Below are 5454 nucleotides of genomic sequence, written 5' to 3' on the forward strand. Positions count from 1 at the left end.
GCATCTCACTTCGGCTTCCTCCACCCACCGCACCACCCAACGACCCAATCCGGAGAGAGAGCTGTTGGAAATATGCCCTAGAGGCAATAATAAAATGGTTATTATTATATTTCCTTGTTCATGATAATTGTCTATTGTTCATGCTATAATTGTATTAACCAGAAATCGTGATACATGTGTGAATACATAGACCACAACATGTCCCTAGTGAGCCTCTAGTTGACTAGCTCGTTGATCAACAGATGGTCATGGTTTCCTGACTATGGACATTGGATGTCATTGATAATAGGATCACATCATTAAGGGAAAGATGTGATGGACAAGACCCAATCCTAAGCATAGCACAAGATCGTGTAGTTCGTCTGCTAGAGCTTTTCTAATGTCAAGTATCTTTTCCTTAGACCATGAGATTGTGCAACTCCCGGATATTGTAGGAATACTTTGGGTGTGCCAAACGTCACAACATAACTGGGTGGCTATAAAGGTGCACTACGGGTATCTCCGAAAGTGTCTGTTGGGTTGGCACGAATCGAGACTGGGATTTGTCACTCCGTATGACGGAGAGGTATCTTTGGGCCCACTTAGTAAGACATCATTGTAATGAGCTCAATGTGACTAAAGGGTTGGTCACGAGATGATGTGTTACAGAACGAGTAAAGTGACTTGCCAGTAACGAGATTGAACGAGGTATTGGGATACCGACGATCGAATCTCGGGCAAGTAACGTACCGATTGACAAAGGGAATTGTATACGAGATTGCTTGAATCCTCGACATCGTGGTTCATCCGATGAGATCATCATGGAACATGTGGGAGCCAACATGGGTATCCAGATCCTGCTGTTGGTTATTTGTCGGAGAGTTGTCTCGGTCATGTCTGCATGGTTCCCGAACCCGTAGGGTCTACACACTTAAGGTTCGATGACGCTAGGGTTATTAGGAAGATTCGTATGTGATTACCGAATGTTGTTTGGAGTCCCAGATGAGATCCCGGACGTCACGAGGATTTCCGGAATAGTCCGGAGGTGAAGATTTATATATGGGAAGTCATCATACGATCACCGGAAATATTCGGGGGTATGCCGGTATTGTACCGAGACCACCAGAGGGGTTCCGGGGGTCCACCTGCCCCGGAGGGCCTTATGGGCTGTAGGTGGAAGGGAACCAGCCCCAGTGGGCTGGGCACCATCCCACCCTAGGGCCCATGCGCCTAGGGTTTGGGGGAACTCTAAAGGGGGGCGCCACCCTTGCTTGGGGGGGAAGCCCCCTCCCCCTTGGCCGCCGCCCCCCTCTAGATCTCATCTAGAGGGGCCGGCCCCCTTTCCCCTTGTCCCTATAAATAGAGGGGCAAGGGGAGGGCTGCAGCACCACATCCAAGGCGCAGCCCCTTGCCTCCCCAACACCTCTCCTTCTCCGCGTGAGCTTGGTGAAGCCCTGCCGGAGAAGTGCCACTCCATCACCACCACGCTGTCGTGCTGCTGTTGGAGCCTTCTTCCTCAACCTCTCCCTCCTCCTTGCTGGATCAAGGCGCGGGAGACGTCACCGGGCTGCACATGTGTTGAACACGGAGGCGCCGTTGTTCGGTGCTTAGATCAGATTCGGCCGCTATCTGAATCGCTACGTGTACGACTCCTCCAACCACGTTCTTGCAACGCTTCCGACTCGCGATCTTCAAGGGTATGAAGATGCACTCCCTTCTCTCTCGTTGCTAGTTACTCCATAGATTGGTCTTGGTGATGCGTAGGAAAATTTTAATTTCTGCAACGATACCCAACAGTGGCATCATGAGCTAGGTATATGTGTAGTTTCTATGCAAGAGTAGAACACAAGTTGTTGTGGGCGTCGATTTTGTCAATTTACTTGTCGTTACTAGTCTTATCTTGATTCGGCGGCATCGTGGGATGAAGCGGCCCGGACCGACCTTACACGTACGCTTACGTGAGACTGGTTCCATCGGCTGACATACACTAGTTGCATAAGGTGGCTAGCGGGTGTCTGTCTCTCCCACTTTAGTCGGATCGGATTCGATGAAATGGGTCCTTATGAAGGGTAAATAGAAATTGGCATATCACATTGTGGTTTTGGCGTAGGTAAGAAACGTTCTTGCTAGAAACCTATAGCGGCCACGTAAAAACTTGCAACAACAATTAGAGGACGTCTAACTTGTTCTTGCAGCATATGTCGTGTGATGTGATATGGCCAAAAGGATGTGATGAATGATATATGTGATGTATGAGATTGATCATGTTCTCGTAATAGGAATCACGACTTGCATGTCGATGAGTATGACAACCGGCAGGAGCCATAGGAGTTGTCTTAATTTATTTATGACCTGCGTGTCAACATAAACGTCATGTAATTACTTTACTTTATCGCTAACCGTTAGCCATAGTAGTAGAAGTAATAGTTGGCGAGACAACTTCATGAAGACACGATGATGGAGATCATGATGATGGAGGTCATGGTGTCATGCCAGTGACAATGATGATCATGGCGCCCCGAAGATGGAGATCAAAAGGAGCAAAATGATATTGGCCATATCATGTCGCTATTTGATTGCATGTGATGTTTATCATGTTTTACATCTTATTTGCTTAGAACAACGGTAGCATAAATAAGATGATCCCTCGCAATAATTTCAAGAAAGTGTTCCCCCTAACTGTGCACCGTTGCTAAGGTCCGTTGTTCCGAAGCACCACGTGATGGTCGGGTGTGATAGGTTCTAACGTTCACATACAACGGGTGTAAGCCAGATTTACACACGCAATACACTTAGGTTGACTTGACGAGCCTAGCATGTACAGACATGGCCTCGGAACACGGAAGACCGAAAGGTCGAACATGAGTCGTATAGAAGATACGATCAACATGAAGATGTTCATCGATGATAAGTAGTCCGTCTCACGTGATGATCGGACATGGCCTAGTTGACTCGGATCTTGTATCACTTAGATGACTAGAGGGATGTCTATCTGAGTGGGAGTTCATTAAATAATTTGATTAGATGAACTTAATTATCACGAACATAGTCTAAAAATCTTTGCATTATGTCTTGTAGATCAAATGGCCCACGCTAATGTTGCCCTCAACTTCAACGCGTTCCTAGAGAAAACCAAGCTGAAAGACGATGGCAGCAACTACACGGACTGGGTCCGTAACCTGAGGATTATCCTCATAGCTGCCAAGAAAACATATGTCCTTGATGCACCGCTAGGTGAAGCACCTGTTTTCCCAGCAGATCAAGACGTTATGAACGCCTGGTAGACGCGCAGTGATGATTACTCTCTGGTTCAGTGCGGCATGCTTTACAGCTTAGAACCGGGTCTCCAAAAGCGTTTTGAGCAACACGGAGCATATGAGATGTTCCAAGAGCTGAAAATGGTTTTCCAAGCTCATGCCCGGGTCGAGAGATATGAAGTCTCCGACAAGTTCTACAGTTGTAAGATGGAGGAGAATAGTTCCGCCAGCGAGCACATACTCAAAATGTCTGGGTTGCACAACCTCTTGTCTCAGCTGGGAGTTAACCTCCCGGATGATGCGGTCGTTGACAGAATCCTTCAGTCGCTCCCACCTAGCTACAAGAACTTTGTGATGAACTTCAATATGCAGGGGATGGAAAAGACCATTCCTGAGGTATATTCAATGCTAAAATCAGCGGAGGTGGAAATCAAAAAGGAACATCAAGTGTTGATGGTGAATAAAACCACAAGTTCAAGAAAGGCAAGGGTAAAAGGAACTTCAAGAAGGACGGCAAGGGAGTTGTCGCGCCTGGTAAGCAAGCTGCCGGGAAGAAGACAAAGAATGGACCCAAGCCTGAGACTGAGTGCTTTTATTACAAGGGAAACGGTCACTGGAAGCGGAACTGCCCCAAGTACTTAGCGGATAAGAAGGCCGACAATGTCAAAGGTATATGTGATATACATGTTATTGATGTGTACCTAAACGGCGCTCGTAGTACCTCCTGGGTATTTGATACCGGTGCGGTTGCTCATATTTGTAACTCGAAACAAGAGCTACAGAATAAACGGAGACTGGCGAAGGACGAGGTGACGATGCGCGTCGGGAATGGTTCCAAGGTCGATGTGATCGCCGTCGGCACGCTACCTCTACATTTACCTACGGGATTAGTTTTGAACCTCAATAATTGTTATTTAGTACTAGCTTTGAGCATGAACATTGTATCTGGATCTCGTTTAATGCGAGATGGCTACTCATTTAAATCTGAGAATAATGGTTGTTCTATTTATATGAGTGACATGTTTTATGTCATGCCCCGCTAGTCAATGGTTTATTCTTATTTAATCTCAAACGTGATGTTACACATATTCATAGTGTGAATGCCAAAAGATGTAAGGTTGATAATGATAGTCCCACATACTTGTGGCACTGCCGCCTTGGTCACATTGGTGTCAAATGCATGAAGAAACTCCATGCAGATGGACTTTTGGAGTCTCTTGATTATGAATCATTTGACACGTGCGAACCATGCCTCATGGGCAAAATGACCAAGACTCCGTTCTCCGGAACAATGGAGCGAGCAACCAACTTATTGGAAATCATACATACTGATGTGTGCGGTCCAATGAGTGTTGAGGCTCGCGGAGGCTATCGTTATGTTCTCACCCTCACTGATGACTTGAGTAGATATGGGTATGTCTACTTAATGAAACACAAGTCTGAGACCTTTGAAAAGTTCAAGGAATTTCAGAGTGAGGTTGAGAATCAACGTGACAGGAAAATGAAGTTCTTACGATCAGATCGTGGGGGAGAATATTTGAGTCATGAATTTTGCATGCACTTAAGGAAATGTGGAATTGTTTCACAACTCACGCTGCCTGGAACACCTCAGCGTAACTGTGTGTCCGAACATCGTAATTGCACTCTATCGGATATGGTACGATCTATGATGTCTCTTACTGATCTACCGCTATCATTTTGGGGTTATGCTATAGAGACTGCCACATTCACTTTAAATAGGGCTCCGTCAAAACCCGTTGAGACAACACCGTATGAATTGTGGTTTGGTAAGAAACCTAAGCTATCATTTCTAAAAGTTTGGGGATGCGATGCTTATGTCAAGAAACTTCAACCTGAAAAGCTCGAACCCAAATCGGAAAAATGTGTCTTCATAGGATACCCTAAGGAAACTATTGGGTATACCTTCTACCTTAGATCCAAAGACAAGGTCTTTGTTGCCAAGAATGGATCCTTTCTAGAGAAAGAGTTTCTCTCGAAAGAAGTAAGCGGGAGGAAAGTAGAACTTGATGAAGTATTGCCTCTTGAACCGGAGAGTAGCGCAGCTCAAGAAAATGTTTCTGAGGTGCCTGCACCGACTAGAGAGGAAGTTAATGATGATGATCATGAAACTTCAGATCAAGTTGCTACTGAACTTCGTAGGTCCACAAGGACACGTTCCGCACCAGAGTGGTACGGCAACCCTGTCCTAGAAATCATG

Source organism: Triticum dicoccoides, chromosome 3A (assembly GCF_002162155.2).
Source record: "Triticum dicoccoides isolate Atlit2015 ecotype Zavitan chromosome 3A, WEW_v2.0, whole genome shotgun sequence".
NCBI classification, from domain to species: domain Eukaryota; kingdom Viridiplantae; phylum Streptophyta; class Magnoliopsida; order Poales; family Poaceae; genus Triticum; species Triticum dicoccoides.